We start from the raw sequence: 7,811 nt of genomic DNA, 5'->3' as shown, positions 1-7,811 counted from the left end.
GCGGGGCGCGGCGACGGGGACGACGGGGACGACGGAGATGGGGACGACCAGGGCGGCGACGAGGGGCGGGGACGGCCGGGGTCGGCGACGAGGGGCGGGGGCGGCGACATCGACGGGGACGGCGTCGATCGGGGCAGGGCGGCGCGACGGAGGGAGGAAAAAGAGGGAAATTGAATTTTTTTTAAGTGTTGTATATATAGGATGGACCTTTAGTACCGGTTGGAGCCACCAACCGGTACTAAAGGTCTGTTTTGGCCAGGCCAAGCGGCGGGAAGCGCACCCCCTTTAGTACCGGGTGATGGCCCCAACCGGTACTAAAGACCCTCCCCTTTAGTATCGATTGGTGCCAGGACCCGGTACTAAAGGGGTGCGCTGGCGCAGTGCGGTGCGGCAAATTTAGTCCCACCTCGCTAGTCGAAGGGCTACCGCACTGGTTTATAAGCCCCAGTGCGGTAGCTCTCTCGAGCTCCTCTCCTAAGCAGGCCTACTGGGCCTACCAATTCATTGCTGTCATGTGGGCCTACTGGGCCTTTGCGGGCCTGCATCCTGGCCCACCAAAAGGTTGAGTTTCTAGTCGTATGCAGGCCGCTTTGGCCCAGTAGGCAGGCTTTTTTATTTTCTTATTTTTTATGCTTTTTTTGTTTTAATTATTTTTGAGTTGTTTTTTGCTGTATTTAGAGTTTCTTTGTGAATATTTTTGCTTTAGGTACAAAAATTTACAAACTTTGATCTGTTAGTGCTGGTAGTTTTCAAATTTGAATAGTTTAAATTTTGAATTATTTGAAATTTATGTGAATCACTAGTTTGTGAATAACTTAACTTTGAAAAAAGATTTTTCAGTGATTCTTTTTTTTATGTTTAATATTAGTGTGTTTTATCATTATATTCAATTTGGTAATACTTAGGTTATTTAAAAAATGAAATGCCTTTGTAACATTTCAGTTTTCATCGGAAACCCTGATACTTCGAAAAAGATTGTCCATTTTGTACACGAAGTGTATCCAGTTTTTGCCGTAACCCTCTCTACTTTTTTGCACATGCTATTTGTATGAAATTATGATACCATGCCAACTTTCAACCTTTTCTAAGTTCATTTCAAATGCTTTTCAATTTTAGGGTCATTTAGCTGGAAAACAAATCAGTAAATGCATGAAAAGAATTTGTTTGCACATAAAATTTCTTCACGTTTCAAATGCCAAAACACATAATTAACTACCCTAACTATTACAGACATTCCCTCCTAGGTGTGAAACATAAAAGAAAGTGATGATAGTGAAGCCGATCACATCTCAGATCTTTGGGTGTGAAACTTTTTCTTCTCGTGTGTCCCTTTGCGCCGTAACCATGGAAAATTTTCATCATTTAACTGGATGCTCGGGTCAATATTCATTGTGAATGGAGCAATTTCATCAAACTTTTCATAACCTTCTGACATGTCTGTCTTGTCATCCACTCCCACGATGTTTCTTTTTCCTGAAAGAACTATGTGGCGCTTTGGCTCGTCGTATGATCCATTCGCTTCCTTATCTTTTCTTTTTCTCGGTCGGGTAGACATGTCTTTCACATAAAAAACCTGCGCCACATCATTGGCTAGGACGAATGGTTCGTCTGCATATGCAAGATTGTTGAGATCCACTGTTGTCATTCCGTACTGCGGGTCTTCCGTTACCCCGCCTCGTGTCATATTGACCCATTTGCACCGAAACAAAGGGACCTTCAAATCACCTGATCCATAGTTAAGTTCACATATGTCCTCTATGTAACCATAATATGTTTCCTTTCCCGTGTTGGTTGTTGCATCAAAGCGGACACCACTATTTTGGTTGGTGCTCTTCCTATCTTGGGCGATCGTGTAAAATGTATTCCCATTTATCTGGTACCATTTGAAAGTCATTATATTCGAAGATGGTAACTGGGACAGCAAGTACATGTCATTTTGAATATCGCCATCATTCAGGGCACGTTTTTGCAACCAACCGACGAAAGTCCTCGTTTGTTCGCGTGTAATCCAGTCGTCAGACTTCTCCGGGTGTTTGGACTGTAGAAAATTCATGTGTTCCTCCATATACGGAGCCACCAAGGCGGAATTCTGTAGAACTGTGTAGTGTGCTTCAGTGAGAGAATGCCCGTCCATACATATTATTTGATGCCCTCCTAGCGTGCATTTTCCTTCCAGTCTGCCCTTATGCCGCGATTCAGGAACACCAATCGGCTTAAGGTCAGGAATAAAGTCAATACAAAACTCAATGACCTCCTCATTTTCATGGCCCTTCGAGATGCTTCCTTCTGGCCTAGCACGGTTATGAACATATTTTTTCAAGACTCCCATGAACCTTTCAAAGGGGAACATATTGTGTAGAAATACAGGACCCAAAACGTTAATCTCTTCGTAAAGGTGAACTAGGACGTGCGTCATGATGTTGAAGAAGGATGGTGGGAACACCAACTCAAAACTGACAAGACATTGCACCAAATCATTCTGTAACCTTGGTATGATTTCTGGATCGATTACCTTCTGAGAGATTGCACTGAGGAATGCACATAGCTTCATAATGGCCAATCGAACGTTTTTCGGTAGAAGCCCCCTCAATGCAACCGGAAGGAGTTGCGTCATAATCACGTGGCAGTCATGAGACTTTAGGTTCTGGAACTTTTTCTCTGCCGTATTTATTATTCCTTTTATATTCGACGAGAAGCTAGACGGTACCTTCATGCTGAGCAGGCATTCGAAGAAGATTTCCTTCCCTTCTTTGGTAAGAGCGTAGCTGGCCTGACCTTGATGTATGTCGTGTTTTCCGTGCATACGTTGTTGGTCCTCCCGTGCCTCTGGTGTATCTTTTGTTTTCCCATACACGCCCAAAAAGCCAAGCAGGATCACGCAAAGATTCTTCGTCACGTGCATCACGTCGATTGCGGAGCGGACCTCTAGGTCTTTCCAATATGGTAGGTCCCGAAATATAGATTTCTTCTTCCACATGGGTGCGCGTCCGTCAGCGTCCTTCGGAACAGGTTTTCCGCCAGGACCCTTTCCAAAGATTGCATTCAAATCCTTGACCATATCATGTACATCAGCACCAGTATGGTGGCGAGGCTTCGTCCGGTGATCCGCCTCACCTTTGAAATGCTTGCCTTTCTTTCTTACGGGATGCCTGCTCGGAAGAAATCGACGATGTCCCAGGTACACATTCTTCTTACAAGTATTCAAATATATACTGTCGGTATCATCCAAACAGTGTGTGCATCCGCGGTATCCCTTATTTGTCTGTCCTGAAAGGTTACTGAGAGCAGGCCAATCATTGATGGTCACGAACATCAACGCCTCTAGGTCGAATTCTTCCCCCATGGGCTCATCCCACGCACGTACACCTGTTCCATTCCACAGTTGTAAGAGTTCTTCAACTAATGGCCTTAGGTACACATCAATGTCGTTGCCGGGTTGCTTAGGGCCTTGGATGAGCACTGGCATCATAATGAACTTCCGCTTCATGCACAACCAAGGAGGAAGGTTATACAAACATAGAGTCACAGGCCACGTGCTATGGTTGCTGCTCTGCTCCCCAAAAGGATTAATGCCATCTGCGCTTAGACCAAACCATACGTTCCTTGGGTCACCTGCAAACTCCTCCCAGTACTTTCTCTCGATTTTTCTCCACTGCGAACGGTCAGCGGGTACTCTCAATTTTCCGTCTTTCTTACAGTCTTCTGCGTGCCACCGCATCGTCTTCACATGCTCTTTGTTTTGGAACAAACGTTTCAACCATGGTATTATAGGAGCATACCACATCACCTTGGCAGGAATCTTCTTCCTGGGGCGCTCACCCTCGACATCACCAGGGTCATCGCGACTGATCTTATAACGCAATGCACCACATACCGGGCAAGCATTCAAATCCTCGTACTCACCGCGGTAGAGGATGCAGTCATTAGGGCATGCATGTGTCTTTTGCACCTCTAACCCTAGAGGGCAGACAACCTTCTTTGCTTCATACGTACTCTCGGACAATTCGTTGTCCTTTGGAAGCATATTCTTTATCATTACCAGCAACTTTCCAAGTCCCTTGTCAGATACACCATTCTTTGCCTTCCATTGCAGCAATTCAAGTGTGGTGCCCAACTTTTTTTTGTCAGCTTCGCAATTCAGGTACAACAATTTCTTGCGATCCTCTAACATGCGCTGCAACTTCATCCTCTCCAGATCACTTGCGCAGTTTCTCTTTGCATCGGCAATGGCCTGACCTAGATCATCAGCGGGCTCATCTGATGCCTCTTCTTTAGCTTCTTTCTGCATTGCCGGCTCAGCTTCTTTCCCCATTGTTGTATTATCGTATTAAGGGAACCCATGGCCAGGATAGCCGTCGTCGTCCTCTTCTTCTTCATTGTCTTCCATCATAACCCCTATTTCTCCGTGCTTGGTCCAAACATTATAGTGGGGCATGAAACCGGACTCAAATAGGTGGACGTGAATGGTTCTTGATGTAGAGTAACTGTGACCATTCTTACAGCCAACACATGGACAAGGCATAAAACCATCTGTCCGCTTGTTTGCCTCAGCGGCAAGCAGAAAAGTATGCACGCCATTAATGAACTTGGGAGAGCATCTGTCATCATACATCCGTTGTCGGCTCATCTTCATTACACAACACCGAATAGACCAAATTAATACAAGTTCATACATAAAGTTCATACATAAAGTTCATATACAACATTTAATTAAATGCAACATACAAATAACTCTCTAGCTAAAGAATTTAAATGCAACAACAAATGCGATGAAGATCGTAATTAAGGTAACAATTGATCCAATAGCATAATGATACCAAGCCACACTATCAATGGCATATTTTCTAATCTTTCTAATCTTTAACCTCATTTTCTCCATCTTGATCTTGTGATCATCGACGACATCGGCAACATGCAACTCCAATTCCATCTTCTCCCCCTCAATTCTTTTCAATTTTTCTTTCAAATACTCGTTTTCTCTTTCAACTAAATTTAACCTCTCGACAATAGGGTCAGTTGGAATTTTCGGTTCACATACCTCCTAGATAAAAATATCTATGTCAACTTGATGGGCATAATCTGTCATAAACACGAAATGCAACAACTAGTTTTAAATGAGAATATACCACATCCGAATCATAACAAGGACGAGGGCCGACGGGGACGGATATCAAAACCATGGCACTATGTATAACAAACAACGTATGGGTAAGATAATTATACGAGTAACTATATATCCAAATCACACAAACATCAATTTGGTAATGTAAAACATTCATGAACAAGAGCCTCACCACAAGGTGGTGCCGGCGACGGGACGGTGCGGGCGATCGACGGTGGTTACGACGGAGATTTAGCAGGCACTAAGTAAACCACACCTACATATGCAAACTAAGTGTTATTTTTGACCTCAAATTGCATATAAATCAAATACTAGCAAATATAATTCCTCCCAAATTAATCACTATACAAAGCATTGCAAGAGCTAATCTAGCAATGAGAGTTGAAAGGACAAAGTTGCTAACCTTTGTGATCAATTGAATGGATGGGGGCCTTCAAATCTTGACAAAATTTGGGAAAAATTTGTGAGGAGCTCGAGGAAGAGAGGGGAAGAACAGAGGAAGTGAGGGGAAAGGGGAAGAACAGAGTGGCTCGGGTGGACGAAGGGTTTATGTAGGTCGACCTTTAGTACCGGTTCGTGCCACGAACCGGTACTAAAGGTGCTGGAGGGGCCCCAGACTGACAATACCCTGCCACCACTCTCTTTAGTACCGGTTCGTGGCACGAACCGGTACTAAAGGTTCGTCACGAACCGGTACTAATGAGAACGGCCGGCTAGCCGTTGGAACTGGCACTATTGGACACATTAGTGCCGGCTCAAAATCAAACTGGCACTAATGTGTCTCGTATTAGGTCCTTTTTCTACTAGTGTACAACATGACTTTTTGTTATATTTACGCTTTCATTTTAATTATAAACAACGCAATAGTCGTATGACAACATCATCTTTCTATGATCTCTTAAGGCAGCAGTATCTCATCGTCTTTTTTATGATTCACTAGCAACGCACGTGGCATTGTGCTAGTGAACTCCTTTATAAGATTTGGCTAGTTTGCCTCCTTATCAATATACTAGACAGTAGAAACAAGTGTTTTAAAATTCATGGACCAAACCTAAGACATGTATAATCGCAATCTACATCTCAGAAATTCCTTTGCCATCATGCATAATCGCAAGCTACATGGGCGCCAAGGCTGGTGGTGCAGGTTCGTGCGGGAACGGCCTTGTAGAGCTCCCCCCAACGAGCCTTGAGTTTTCCTCCGAAACAGGGATAGAAGCTGCATTTCTGCCGGAATCAGTGTCTCCCACGGGAGTAGAGTCAGAGTCTCCCATGGCATCATCTTGCAGGTCAGCTCCGGTGGCCGGACCCTGTAGGGGATTCTCCTCCACCGTTCCCTGGCAGTTGTGCACTGGCTCGCCTTGCGGGCCTTCGAAGGCGTCGAAACGCTGGAGCCAAGCGCGCAGCCATGGCATCACTCCTGTGGTGGCCTCCGTGTCGGCCCTTAGCTGACTGCCGCTCGCGCGCTCCCGGGAGACGACCATGGTGACGTGAATCAGGAGCATGAAGCACGAGACGACGGCGTTGATGAGGAACAACCCACGAAATCTCCACAGACCGAGCCTGGCGTCATCCTCGCCTCTGCTCCTCCTGCCCACGCAGGCTCCGGGGTGGCGGAACCATTTGTTGTCGATGGGCGTGAGTCCGTCCTCCTCCGCCAGCTCCAATATGGCACGTGACACGTCCTCCACCAGCGGGGATCCCTTCGGAAACACCTATATATAAAAACAAACCAACGTAAAAAATATCAGGGCGCCTGATCGTAATTCATGGTTTGAAATACCGAAAAGTTTGGAGCCCACCCGCCCATGTTTGAACATTTTGTAGTAAATGCTAAGTTACATGATGTACTACTACATTAGAAGAAAATGATCCAGTTTAAACGAGTACTAGTAGAAATGAATACGTCATATGTTTGACACTAGATTGGAGCAGTACTTCTTGTGTTCAAACATTTCTCGGCCGTCTTGTCCTTCTTTCTTCAATGTTTATCCTATTATTGCTTTCAATTTGTTTATTGTGATATTATTGAATTCTAGAGGATTCTATCAATTGGAACTGCACAGCGTGAGGCTCTTACAATGCTCGCTTCACTTATTTAGCGCGGTTTTATGGCTCCTTCTCCCCGTTCAAATAGATCCTTTACGCACAAAATTTCATTCTTGAAGCTGGAGCTAGCTAAAAGCCAAACATGGTAAACTACTCCTTCATAGAGCTGCAACTTCTGTGTGCAACTGCTCCAAAGTTGATTTGGTAGGGTGAAACTGACATTTGTTGAGCGAAGCAGTCCCAAACAGGCCTAATGCCGCCACTGTGGGCACATTCTCACCATCGACAACCTCTCTACTAGAGGCTCGCTCATAACCAGCTATGCAATTTGTGTGACCAAGATGAGAAGACTCCTTTGCATCATCCTCAGATGATCCTTCACACGTGAGGTATGGCTACTCGTCGCTGCCCTGCTCTTGTTTCCAACGCCGGTGATGCCAGTTCCGTTTCTTCCCGGTGGAATGTCATCACCTGTCCCATGGATGACAAAACACATAACCATGGCTATCTATATTTGCTAGAACCTATGGAAGGAGCGAAACATGTGCGTTTTCGAGCACTTGTTGTTGCTTGATCCTGGAGTTCTTCACCTGATCAAGCAGGGCGGTCTCCTCCTCTAACCCACTACATCTTCTCATTGGCT

At 45.1% G+C, this 7,811-nt stretch overlaps 1 pseudogene; it reads right to left on the bottom strand.

Moving 5' to 3' along the window:
- Nucleotides 1–6,237: 6,237 nt before the first annotated feature.
- The window catches only part of LOC119338629, a 6,959-nt pseudogene continuing 5,385 nt past the window's right edge, over nucleotides 6,238–7,811 (bottom strand).

This window comes from Triticum dicoccoides, chromosome 7B, assembly GCF_002162155.2.
Source record: "Triticum dicoccoides isolate Atlit2015 ecotype Zavitan chromosome 7B, WEW_v2.0, whole genome shotgun sequence".
NCBI lineage: Eukaryota > Viridiplantae > Streptophyta > Magnoliopsida > Poales > Poaceae > Triticum > Triticum dicoccoides.
Note: the sequence above shows the minus strand (reverse complement) of the source record. Positions and strands in the feature narration are given on the sequence as shown.